The sequence below is a fragment of the Eriocheir sinensis genome, chromosome 37, assembly GCF_024679095.1.
Source record: "Eriocheir sinensis breed Jianghai 21 chromosome 37, ASM2467909v1, whole genome shotgun sequence".
NCBI lineage: Eukaryota > Metazoa > Arthropoda > Malacostraca > Decapoda > Varunidae > Eriocheir > Eriocheir sinensis.
This window is the reverse complement of record NC_066545.1, coordinates 6,119,071-6,132,709: the sequence shown is the minus strand read 5'-3', so window position 1 is coordinate 6,132,709 and position 13,639 is coordinate 6,119,071. Positions and strand designations below refer to the sequence as shown.

General features: G+C 42.4%; 1 protein-coding gene and 1 long non-coding RNA gene across 5 annotated transcripts in view; both read left to right on the top strand.

The window, feature by feature from the left end:
- LOC127008133 (irregular chiasm C-roughest protein-like) overlaps positions 1-13,639 on the top strand; it is a 120,287-nt gene that overhangs the window by 63,060 nt on the left and 43,588 nt on the right. The window lies entirely within an intron of this gene.
- The window catches only part of LOC127008135 (uncharacterized), a 1,120-nt gene continuing 509 nt past the window's right edge, over positions 13,029-13,639 (top strand). The window contains exon 1 of the long non-coding RNA XR_007760821.1: positions 13,029-13,545. This is a non-coding gene — a long non-coding RNA (uncharacterized LOC127008135). The remainder of the gene's footprint in view (positions 13,546-13,639) is intronic.

The window sequence follows — 13,639 nt, the reverse complement described above, 5'->3', positions numbered from 1 at the left end:
CTATTGGGTTAGTTGTGTATACCTAGCTGTGTGTCTCTGTGTGTTTGAGTGTATTGACTGTGTGCCTGTTTGTCTTGTGTAAGTTTATGTGTACCAGTCGCTCCGTGTGTGTGCGTGTGTGTGTGTGTGTGTGTGTGTGTGTGTGTGTGTGTGTGTGTGTGTGTGTGTGTGTGTGTGTGTGTGTGCGTCACCCCCGTCAATTTATCACAGCTTATCTCTTTCCCTCATCTCATTAACCTTTCAATTAGCCTTCCATTGCCAGGCTGATCACACCTGGGGCGGGGTCCTCTCTCTCTCTCTCTCTCTCTCTCTCTCTCTCTCTCTCTCTCTCTCTCTCTCTCTCTCTCTCTCTCTCTCTCTCTCTTAATCAATGAGTCAATCAAATATACGTAGTTTTCTCATATATTTTAGTTTTCTGTTTTCTTTTCTTTTCGTTTTCCTTTTTATTCCCCTTCGTATCAGCGTGTCCATAACCATCAATCGTTTTTCTTTGCTTCATTCCGTCTGTCTGTTTTCACAATGCTTCCTTTCGCCGGTTTTGGGAAGGGGGAGTTCCATTAAATTATTGCATGAATCGAGTTTATTAATTTATCCTATTTTGGGCCGTAACGGAAGAGGAGTAATTACATTTAATTTAGAAATTCCGAACCCAACTTTCCCGAAAACTTATATACACACTAATATTTTCAACGTTTATTAATATCTATCCATTTGTCTTTTTTTTAATCGATCAGTCAATTAATTTGCTCAGCTATATTTAATTTGCCTGCTCGTGTGAATAAGTGTGCTTTTATTTATATTTAATTATCTATATGTAAATCTCTAACCTCTTTCTATGTATTTTTTTATTTCTGCTGGTGTATCGGAGCGACTGTGTCATTTTATCAGTCTGTTTGTTTATCCATTCATCTATCTATCAAAATCTAGTCTTTTTCTATATGTCTATCTATCAGTGTTAGTGTATTGAAGATTATGTCATGTCATTGATCTATTTGTTTATCTTTTTATCTCTATGCTCTCTTTTATATGTCTATGTTATCTATCAAGCAATGTGTATCAGGTCATTTATTTATTTGTGCGTCTGTATATCTATCTATTTTTTCGTTTATCTATAACTATTTACAACCTCCCTTTTCATATGTATATCTATCTGGTCGTCTATGGAACAGTGTCAGGCCTTCTATCTACTTGTTTATCCCTATATCAATCTATCTACCTCGAGCCTTCCATTTTAAGTGTCTAACTATTAATGATAAGTCCATGGAAGTGTGTCTCTTTGTTTCCCTACATATCAATCTTTCACTCTCTAGTTCTCCTTTCCTATGTCTAAGTTATTATATCGAGGTGTGTCTGTCAGGTCATCAATCTATCTATTTAATTTTATCTGACTATCTCAAGCTTCCTTTTTATATGCTTATCTCTCTATGTAAGTCTATTGAAGTGTTTTTCAGCCCATCTATTTATTCGTTTAAGTCAAATTTTCAACATCGAGTCTTTCTTTTAGTGTATTAGTCCATCAAAGTATGTGTCAGACCATCTATCTAATTGTTTATCTATGTTTCAGTCTTTCTATGGCCTTTCTATGTAACGTTAGTCTATTGAGATATGCGCTAGGCCATCTATCTATATACCAATTGACAATATATGAATCTATCTCTTGCCTCTCTATCTATCAATCTCCGTCTATCGAGCTGTGTGTCTGCCGGGCCATCCATCTCTCCCTTCACCCGTCCACCCAGGCGTCTGTATCCTCGTTTCCCGCTGCCGTCCCCGTCTATCGCCTCTTCTTTCCCGCTAATCTTTGTTCTCTGCGGCTCTTTGTGTTTGTTTATCTCGCTCTCGCCCCATTTTCATTCTCTCCCCCTCCTTTTCCATTTCCTTTAGCGCTATTTTACGCCGCTCGCTTCTCTCCCTCTTCTTTATTTTTTTATCTTTTTCGCGTTCTTTCGCTCTTTCTCTCTCTCTCTCTCGATCGCTCGCTCTACCTCGCGTTCTCGTTGTTGGGTCCCGATATGAATAAATAGTTTCATGTTCTTTAATCTGATTACATTCTCTCCGTTGATTCTTGTTTAGTTTATTGGCAAGGGTTGGTTGTAGTGAGGATTAGGTGTAGTGAAGTGAGGTGAGGTGAGGTGAGGAGAGGTAAGTAGAGGGAAGGTAAGATAAGGTGAGGTTGAGGTAAGGTGATGTGAGATTAAGGATATGAGGTGAGGTAAGATAAGGTGGGGTAATATGATGTGACTGAGGGAAGGTATAGTGAGATGAGAAGGTAAGGTGAGGTGAGCTGGGGTGAGGTTGAGATGAGGTGAGGCAATGATGTAAGGTGAGGAAAGGTAAGGTAAGGTAATGTGAGGTGAGGTGAAGGTATAATGTTGTGAGAAGGTATAGTGAAATGAAGTGAAGTGATGAGGTAAAACGACTTGAGGTGATGAGGGGGAAGGTTGAGATGAGGTAGGGCGAGGTAAGTTAAGGGAACATGAGGTGAGGTATTTCGAGGAGATAAAACGTAGTGAAATTAAGTAAAGTGATATGACGTGAGATGACATGATAGGACAGAGGTGATATTAAGGTGGTAAGGTGAGGCTGAGGTGATGTTAAGTGAGATGAGCTAAGGTAAGGTAAGGTGAAACGAGTTGTGAGAAGGTAAAATAAAGTGAATAGACATTAAGTAAAGTAAATTGAAGTGAGGGGAAGCGAGGTGAGGTGAGGTGAGGTGAGGTGAGGTGAGGTGAGGTGAGGTGAGATCAGTTCGCGTAGTTCCCTCCCCTTTGTGCGTTAATAATAATGGACTCTGACCCATATCTATCATCCTGAGTGATTTCTTACTGATCAAATTACTGCTCTCTCTCTCTCTCTCTCTCTCTCTCTCTCTCTCTCTCTCTCTCTCTCTCTCTCTCTCTCTCTCTCTCTCTCTCTCTCTCTCTCTCTCTCTCTCTCTCTTCCACCACATCCACCACCAGTACCACCACCACCACCACCACTACCACCACCCTTCTTACCTTCCCTCCCCCTTCAAAACGTAATGGACCCTTCCTGGAACCTTCCTTTACCCCCATTAGTGATAGAATGGACCCTTCCTCGATCATCTTCTACACTCCCTTTCCACCTCCCTTCCATCCTACCTTCTTCTTGTGTTCTCTCTCTCTCTCTCTCTCTCTCTCTCTCTCTCTCTCTCTCTCTCTCTCTCTCTCTCTCTCTCTCTCTCTCTCATAATGGACTCTTCATCTTTCTTCCACCCCCTTACCCATTGTTTTGGTAATGGATCCTCCTCCTCATCCTCCTCCTCCTCCTCTTTTTCTTCCTCCTCTTCTTCTTTTTCTTCTTCCTCCTCCTCTTACTCTTCCACCCCTTTGCATCATAATAAATTCATACCCCCTAATTTTCTTCCTTCCTTCCCTCCTTTCTTCCTGCTCCTGCTCCTCCTCCTCCTCCTGCTCCCCCTCCTCCTTCCTTAACAAACCTCACTTCCCTCCCCTCTTTGGAGAATAATGAAGTCTTCCTCCACCTCCACCTTCTCCTCTATCTCCTCCACTACCTCCTCCTTCTCAAAGTCTTCCCTTCCTCCTCTTCCCTAGCATCATAATGGACTCTTCTTCCTCCTAACCCACTTACGGGCCAACATGACGACGACGACGACGACCCAAAAAAAAAAAAAAAAAAAAAAAAAAAATCCACAAAAAAATAACCCTAAAAAAAACTATTAATACCGCTAACTTTTCACCTCTCCAACGAAGTCCGGCGCGACACCTTATACACACACACACACACACACACACACACACACACACACACACACACACACACACACACGCCCCTACCCCACCGCTACCTGGCCACAACTTAGCGCTCTCTGCTCGACACTGCGGCAACTCGCTAACTCGGGGTCCCAGAGGAAGTTAGCGGAAAATTGCTAATTCTACCGAGTTTGCTCTTACAGCCTGGGCGGCGAGGTGAGGCGGGCGGAAAAGGATTAGTTTACCGTGATTGGCGCCAAATTGATTAGCCCGAGATGGAGGGGAGGAGAAGCGAGAGAGAGAGAGAGAGAGAGAGAGAGAGAGAGAGAGAGAGAAGAAAAGTTGGATACAAAGAGAAGTGAGTGATTGATGAAGTGAATGAGTGGCTTTGTAAGTTAGCGAACAAGTTATCGAATGAGTGATTTAATAAGTGAGTTAATGCGTGAGAGAGAGAGAGAGAGCATAAAACACACACTCCACACCTGCCGAGAATACCTTCAATTAGTCATCCCTCAGCAGCTACGTGGACAGGTAAAGGTGATTAATTTCTTACCTTCGGGCGCCTCACCTGTGCTGCGCTAAACTATTCATGGCACAAAGCAAAGATGAAGCCCAAGATTTTTTTTTTCTTTTTTTTCTGAGTACTACGACGAAGAGGAACCAAATGAATGATGTACCTGTGATTATTATTCGTAGACTCACCTGTGCTGCGCTAAACCAACCCTCTTACTTATTGTCTTGGTTATGTGTCCTTTCACTTTCTTCTTCTTCTTCTTCTTCTTCTTCTTCTTCTTCTTCTTCTTCTTCTTCTTCTTCTTCTTCTTCTTCTTCTTCTTCTTTGTCCTTGTTCTTATCCTTCTTTTTCTTCTACTCCTTTTTTCTTATTTTTTTCTTCGTTCTTGTTTATCTTTTTCTTCTTACACATTGTCTTGGTAATGGATCTTTCTGCTCATCTTTTTTTTGTTTTCGTTCTTGTTCTTCTTTGTTCTTTATCCTCTATTTCTTCTTTCTCTTGTTCTTCATCTTCTTCTACTTCTTTGTTTTCTTCTTTCCTATATTCTCCTTCCTCCACCTCTTATTCTTCCACCCCTTCGCATCATAATATATTCATGCCCCTTAATCAAAATGAGCTTCAATAGATTCTTAATACCTTACATACGAGTCTACCTGTTATTACCTGCACAAATCTCAGCGTTCAACTATTAACTGAAATTCAACGTTTTCTTTTTCTTTTCAATGACAGACGTAGAAGAAGTAATCAAGTGTCCGCTACCTGTGCAAGTGTCCATACCTGAGCTTGTTCGCAAAATATACCAATTAATGTTAAAGTTTTATTCACCTGAAGACTAATTAGTTACGTTTGAATTATTGATCACGTATTCTTGTCTTCTTTCTACTTATTTCTCTCTTATGAATTCGATGTTATCTTTTATTTTTAACTAGAAGGTGGTGCAGAGTGTGTTCAGCAATAAGAAGTACGTTTTCGAATCACTGTATATCTTTCTTTTTGAATGGATCACTGTATTTGTATTCACTATATTCTTTGATCTTTATTTCTCGTAATCACAATACTTGACTGCCTGCTAATCCCTTGTCAATGATTTAATCCCTCATTTATACGTTTATGTCTGACTTTAATTACTGAAGAAATTTTAATATTAGCTCAAGATCGGGTCTGTTTGTGCTTCGTTTATATCTGTCTGTATTTTTTTTTGTCTGTCTATGCATGTTTTTGTCTCTGTCCATTTTTTTTTGTCTGTCTATGCATGTTTTTGTCTCTGTCCATTTTTTTTTGTCTGTCTATGCATGTTTTTGTCTCTGTCCATTTTTTTTTTGTCTGTCTATGCATGTTTTTGTCTCTGTCCATTTTTTTTTTGTCTGTCTCTACTTACGAGTCACACACTACTTACACATTACGCCACTTACAACACTTGCTAATCTTTCATCATCTTTACTCTCCTCTCTCCCTTGACGCCTCTACCTCCTTAAATATCATCCTTTTCGCCTTTTATTGTCACTAACTCCCGTTCCCTTTTCCTCTCCCTTTTCCTTCCACTGTCCATTGTTCCCTCGACCCCATTCTTTTTCCCTTTATTTGACAGTCCTCCCACCCTTTCCGTTCCTCTTCCCATTGTTGTGTTATGTCCAGTGTCTACTCAAGCTGTTCTTTTTTGCCCCATAATATTGCTCCTCCTCCTCCTCCTCCTCCTCCTCCTCCTCCTCCTCCTCCTGCTTCTCCTCCTCCTTTTCCAACGTTCCTTTCCTTCCCTCTTCTCCTATGTTTACACTTTCCCTTTCGTTCCTTAAAGTTTCTCCGTTTGAATGGTTTTCGCGGCGCCTCCCTGCCACCTCCCCACCCCCACCCCACCTAGCCAGCTGTGCCCTTTCCCCTGCCCCCTTCCCCCTACCATCCTTGCCCCCTGCTCCTTTCCGCCTTCTCCATCTCCCTCCCCCCCCTACTCGGTCTCCCCGGTAAAGTCACCTGTATTTCCCTGGCTTCGCTACAGCACACCTGAGGCCATTCACCTGCCCAATTGAGAGCCGGGAAGGTTTATTTTTTGCTCTCTCTCTCTCTCTCTCTCTCTCTCTCTCTCTCTCTCTCTCTCTCTCTCTCTCTCTCTCTCTCTCTCTCTCTCTCTCTCTCTCTCTCTCTCTCTCTCTCTCTCTCTCTCTCTTATGGGAGTGGAGTCATACCTGTGTGTCGTAGAGGATGAAAAGGTAGATAATTCAAGGAAGCAAAAGGGAAGAGACGATGAAGAAGAAAAAGAATAATGGAGGAAAGATAACAAGAACATTTGAAATAGGAGAAGGAGAGAGACTTAGAAGAGATAAAGAAAGGAAGCCTGAAAGAAAAAGAAATGGAGAAACGAAATAAGCAGGAAAGAAAAGCAATTATGCCTGAAGATATGCAGAGTAGAACTGACCAATATACATAAAACAAAATACAGAGATTGATTTGAGGAAGGAATACAAGGATGATATGGATTATGGATAAGGAAGAAACAGAAGATAAGGAAGAGGATAAAAACGGAATGTAGAATGAAGGGAAGAAAAGAACGAGCGAAGTGAGAAAGGAAAGGGAAGAAGATGAAAAGAAGGAAGAAAGAGAGAACGCAAGGAAAGAAGAATGGATGGGAGAAAGGAAAGGAAGAAAGGAAGAAAGCAGGAAAGAGAACATGTCAATAAAAAAAATAATAAAAAAAATAGAAAGGATAAACAAACTTAAAAAAGGTCGAATGGAAATATGGGGTCAAGGCAAGAATGGAAGGAAGAAAGAAAAGGAGAAGGAAGGAAACGGAGAGACAGAAGGAAGGAGGGAAGGAGGAAGGGAGAGTTTATTTTTTCATGTAAACTCTTCTAGTTTATGGGATGGGACTCTACTCGACGCCCCCCCTCCCCCTCCCCCCCCCTCTCTTGATGTCCCACTGTGCTCCCTCCCACGGTAATGGTGGAGAGAGAGAGAGAGAGAGAGAGAGAGAGAGAGAGAGAATGACTGGAGGAAGGAGACAGAGAGTAATGGAGGAGAGGAAAAGAAGGGTAACGTGTAGTGAGGAAAGGAAGGAGGAGGGAGAAAAGGAAAGGATGTGAAGTATGGAAAGAGGGAAGGAAAGAAGGAAGGGAAAGAAGTTAGGAAGGGAGGAAGGAAGGGAATGAGCTAGAGTGAGGAAAAAGGAAAAAGTGGCAAAAGGAGAGAAAGAGGGAAGGAAAGGAGACAGGGAAGGAAGGAAGGAGAGAAGGGAACTGAAGACAAGACAAATGGTAAATAGGCAATAGGTGAAGAAGAGGGAAGGATGAAGAAGATGAGAGGGAAGAGAATGATAAAAAAAGATGGATAGAAGTAATGGGGGAAAATGTGAAGGAAAGAGAAGGAAAAGTAGAAGGAAGAGGAAGAAGGGGAAGAGGACGAAGAAGAGGAGGAGACTGGCCCACCCTTTCCTTCCTTCCTTCCTTCCTCGGTAACTCTACTCTGGAAGTACAATCACCTTAAAAGTTAATCTCTCTCTCTCTCTCTCTCTCTCTCTCTCTCTCTCTCTCTCTCTCTCTCTCTCTCTCTCTCTCTCTCTCTCTCTCTCTCTCTCTCTCTCTCTCTCTCTCTCTCTCTCTCTCTCTCTCTCTCTCTCTCTCTCTCTCTCTCTCTCTCTCTCTCATTTTCCATTCCATCATCTTTCTCTTCATTCTTTCTCCTCTTCCACATTTTATTCAATATATCATGTCTTCCCCTTCCTATCATTTCGTTTCCTCCTATCCCAAACTATCCCCTTCCCTCCATTTCTTCCTTCTCTTTCCCCTTTATCCCATCTCCATTCCCTCCTTCCCTCTCTTCTATTTTCCATCTCTCCATTCCCTTTCTTCTATTCTTCATCCCGCCTCCCCCCTTTTTCTCTCCTTCCTCCCCATTTTACATTAATCTTTAAGTCTATAGAGAGATAACGTTCTTTATGAATTATAATAAAACGGTGAAATACATTATGAACGTTGCATGAACCGATTTTCTTTTTCAGTTGTCACCTAATCATTATAATCGTCATCATCATCATCAGTGTGTGTGTGTGTGTGTGTGTGTGTGTGTGTGTGTGTGTGTGTGTGTGTGATTGGCCGTGTGGGTGACTCGTATGACGTTTTTTTGCCCCTCCAGACTAATGGTTTCCGCCTCTCGAGTAGGGATGTGGGAAATGGAGCAGTGATGATGATGGTGGTGGTGATGGTGGTGGTGATGGTAGTAGTGGTGGTGGTGGTGGTGGTGGTGATATTGGAAATAATACAATGATGCTATAATAAATGAGGTTCCCATTAACGATCTTTCCTCTCTCTCTCTCTCTCTCTCTCTCTCTCTCTCTCTCTCTCTCTCTCTCTCTCTCTCTCTCTCTCTCTCTCTCTCTCTCTCTCTCTCTCTCTAGGTGTTCATAATTACAGCCTGAATACGATAACTTATACACGCTTACAAAAAAAACATTGCTGTACTTCTCTATCAATCCTATTTCCTCCTTACACACACACACACACACACACACACACACACACACACACACACACGAAGCCAAGCGATGTTGATGGAAGTTTGGTCTTCATTGCGTCGACGGCGGGAGCTTGTTAGTTTTTTTTTCTTAGTTTTTTTTTGTTCTTCTTGAATGCGGGGTCGATTGCTGTGGCGTATACGTGTGTGTGTGTGTGTGTGTGTGTGTGTGTGTGTGTGTGTGTGTGTGTGTGTGTTCGGCTTCTTCATAAGGAATCAAACCCGAATGTAAAGACTTGCAACTGCCTATTCTCTGTGAGAGAGAGAGAGAGAGAGAGAGAGAGAGAGAGAGAGAGAATAATCAGATTATGTGTGTGCTGATATGGTTAAGTTTGCCCGAGTTGATACCTTTGAGTGTGTGTGTGTGTGTGTGTGTGTGTGTGTGTGTGTGTGTGTGTGTGTGTGTGTGTGTGTGTGTGTGTGTGTGTGTGTGTGTGTGTGTGTGTGTGTGTGTGTGTGTGTGTGTGTGTATGTGTGTGTGTGTGTGTGTGCGCGAATAAAAGTAGCTGATTTAAAGAGACGAAAAAAACAAAACAATACATGAAAATATTAAAGAAAAGGAAAAAGGAAAAGAGAGAATACGTGAAAGGTGAAAGAAAGGAGACAGAAAACAGAAAACGGCAGATCCAATAAAAAATAAGTAAATACAAATTAAGTAGAGACATTGCGCAACACCTCCTTGGACAAAAACATATAAACCGACTCAACTGACGACGTAAATAAAACGAACATTTAAATCACACATACTAGAAATAAATGATAGGAGGCAGTAACTAGAAACATCCACGGAGCAAACATCCAACACAACAATCAGTAAAAAAAAAAAGTAAGGGAACATCCAGTCAGAGGGATGAACACCACGCCACACCTGGAAACACTTGTCAGGTAAGTATGGAACATTTTAAACACGCGTCACACGGCAAGACAACAACACGAACAACACGAACATGACACCAACAACAACAACACAACAACTGGGGAACCTTGGACGGAACAAGGTCACAGAGGCACCGAGGTGTTGCACTGGAAATGAAAAGTGAAAACCATCGCAATCGTTACACCTGTTTGGGAGTGGGCACCTGGCATTCACCTGTTGAAGGAAGGAGGGTGGATAGAATGAGGAAAGTGTAGAACAAGGAGGCTGTCAGTAATGTCTTTATTTGTTGCTGATGGGTTGAGAGGTTTAGTTTTTGTTAGGTTTGGGTTGCGTTAGGATGCTTTACAACACCTGGCATTTACCTGTTGAAGGGACGGTGGTGGAGAGGAGTGTTGGGGATAGGTGGGGATGAATGGGTCGTGTGTCAGTGATGTTTTCCTCTATGTGTTACGATTCGCTTGAGGAAAGTTTAGGACTGGTTAGCTTTTGGTTAGGTTAGGTTGCGTTATGCTCCTTCACAATATGGGTCGCGGGAAACCACTCACTTCCTTCTTCACAACGATTGACACTAAGGGCGGGAGGCACATAGCTTTTAATATACATTCAAAGGGCAGGCTTAAAACTCTGTCATTAGGGGAAGAATTAAAACATCGTGTGGGGGAAATACTTAAACATATCTGGGTCGCAATAAAAAAAGACAAAAAATATCCCAATGAAAAACCTCAGATTAGGTGGGAGATGACCATGGGTTAGGAAGGGAAGGGGGGTCGGAAAAGGAGGCAATACACATACGTCACCATTTCATCTTCCTTACTGTTGTGTTACGTAAAGACTAAGTTACCGCAACACCGTCACCTTTCTCGTGCGTTCGTGTGTACCTGGGCGGGAAGGTGTAATGATAAATCTTTCACCCGCCGCAGATGTTGGCCGAGGCGTGCCCTACAAAACAAGCGGCGTAACCTTACCGGCGAGGGTACCGCGGCGCCTACCTGTTAATTATGCAGCCCGATGAATGAGTCAATGCGTGCAGGCCTGAGCGCTCTTAATATTCATGGATCTACCTGAGGCCTCTCCAACACCTTTGCCGGCAACGCTGAGGGACCACTTTCACTTATATATAAGAACATTAGAACATAAGAACGCAGGAGTCTGCAAGAGAGGCGTAGCCCCCTGTACGAGCCTTTGACTTGACTAAGCTCCCGTGTATCTAACCCCACCTAATATCGCTGTCCATGAATTTATCTAGTCTATTTTTAAATGTGACAATTGTATTGGCACTCACCACATGACTGCTAAGCCTATTCCACTCATCCACCACCCTGTTAGTAAACCAATTTTTGCCTATGTCCCTGTTGAATCTGAATTTATCCAGTTTAAACCCGTTACTTCGTGTCCTACCCGGTTCTCTTACCAATAAAACCTTATGAATGTCTCCCTTATTAAAGCCCTTCATCCGTTTATAAACCTCGATCATGTCTCCACGCACCCTTCGCCTTTCTAGAGAATGCAAGTTTAACTGTTTGAGTCTTTCCTCGTATGGCAAGTTTCTCAACCCCTGAATCATCTTAGTCATCCTCCTCTGCACCGATTCTAACATTTTGATATCCATTCTATAGTAGGGTGACCAGAACTGAACCGCATAGTCAAGATGAGGTCTAACTAATGCTAAATATAGTTTGAGGAAGACTTCGGGGCTTCCGTTGCTTACGCTCCTTGAAATAAATCCCAGTACCCTATTTGCTCGATTTCTAGCTTGAATGCATTGTGCCCTTGGACGGAGATCAGAGCTCACTAAGACCCCTAAATCCCTCTCGCACCCAGACCTACTTATGAGAGTGTCATTTAAGCAATAGTTATGTGAGGGGTTGTTCCTACCTACACTCAGAATACTGCACTTCCCTACATTGAACTCCATCTGCCATTTATCCGCCCAGTCATATAATCTGTTGAGTTCACCTTGGAGAATACTAGCGTCCTGATCCGACTCAATTACTCTACTGATCTTGGTATCATCTGCAAATTTACTAACATCACTACTAATTCCTGTGTCTAAGTCATTGATATAAATAATAAACAAAAGTGGACCTAATACCGAACCTTGTGGGACCCCACTCGTAACACATCCCCAGTCAGATCTTTTACCATTGATTTGCACTCTTTGCTTCCTATTGCTAAGCCACGCCTTGACCCAGTTCAAAACTTTACCCTCTACTCCGTGAGCCTGTAATTTAAGCAACAGTCGTTGGTGAGGAACTTTGTCAAACGCTTTACTAAAATCAAGATAGATTACATCATAATTTTCATCTCTGTCAACCGCCTCAAATACTTTATTGTAGAAGGACAAGAGATTGGTGAGGCATGACCTACCTTTCGTGAACCCATGCTGCGAGTCGTGAATTAAGCTATGTTTCTCTAGATGCTCCCGAATGTTCCTGGCTATTATGGACTCCAGCATCTTCCCTATAACCGATGTTAAGCTAATTGGGCGATAGTTTGAAGCAACTGACCTGTCCCCCTTTTTAAAAATCGGCGTCACATTAGCTACTTTCCATAGGCTCGGCACATAGCCAGTATTTACCGACATCTTAAAGATGTCGGTTAGTGGGTCACTGATTATATCACCTAACTCCTTTAATACCCTCGGAAATATCCCGTCAGGACCTGGCGACTTGTTCTTCTTAAGCTTATCTATCTCATCCTGAACTACTTGCCTGGTAATGATTATATCCCTCAATTTATCGCCATCCCCGCCCTCGTACACCTGAACTCTTTCCGGTATAGTCGTTCGATCCTCCTGTGTGAATACTGAAAGGAAGTAGTCGTTCAACAATGTGCTCATATTTTCGTAATTTTCTACTAGCTCCCCTGTGTTTGTTTTCAGCGGTCCAATTTTCTCCCGTGTTTTTGTTCTATACATCTGAAAGAAGCCCTTAGGATTACTTTTCGCCTCATTTGCTACTTTGATCTCATAGTTCTTTTTTGCTATCCTGGTGTTTTTCTTAACTAATCTAGATACTTCGACGTACCGGCCCCTGAGATGTGTTTCCCCATATATATATGACTTTTTTAGTACGTTACCGCTATATCGCTTAACCAATTCGTAACGTGTATCCAACCCGGCCGTCCTTCAGTTGTTTTAATCACGTAGAAGTTTATCATTATTACTCCTGAACACTGATATTACACCACTATTAACCTCTCTTTCTCTGTCTCTCTATTTCTATCTATCTATCTTTATCTCTCTCTCTCTCTCTCTCTCTCTCTCTCTCTCTCTCTCTCTCTCTCTCTCTCTCTCTCTCTCTCTCTCTCTCTCTCTCTCTCATCATCACTAAACACAAACAACACAAACGAAAGACAATGAAAAGACGACCGTTGATCGTACCTTCCCTTTCTCTTCTCACATCAACATCTTCTTTCTCCCTGTCTCCCTTCTTCCCTCCCTTCCCTTCCCTCCCTTCCTTCCTTGGAAAAGCTCACCGCAACAACAACTCAACTCCCCGTCGAGGTCACCCAGCTCTTGTTCTCTATACGGCCACGCAAACATCGAGGACAAACAGAAGAGCTATAAACAGCCTTGTCTTACCTTCACCTGTCTCAGCGGGAACTTTTACGAAAGGTGCAAAAAAGGAAGAGAAAAACGCCCTCCTTCAGAAAACCACGGTGGATAGAAAATTAACTCTCCTTAAGGAAACACAAGATATATAAGAAATAGACTCTCCTTGAGAAATACAAAAGATAGATAAAACAGCTTGCGATGACTTACCTTATTCCTCCGCGTAGAGTCACCATCGGCAGAGTCGCTGAGGTCATCTTGGTCATCACTTACACGAACAACACACGCGAAGAGCGATCAACAGTTATTACGATCACCACTAACACATCACGGTCATCACTTTGTCATCACCGAACAATAAGCTGAGGTTCTCTTGCTCACTACTAACGCTGATTACACACGCGAAGGACGGTCATCAGTCATCACGTTCATCACTAACACAATACGGTCATCAATTTGTC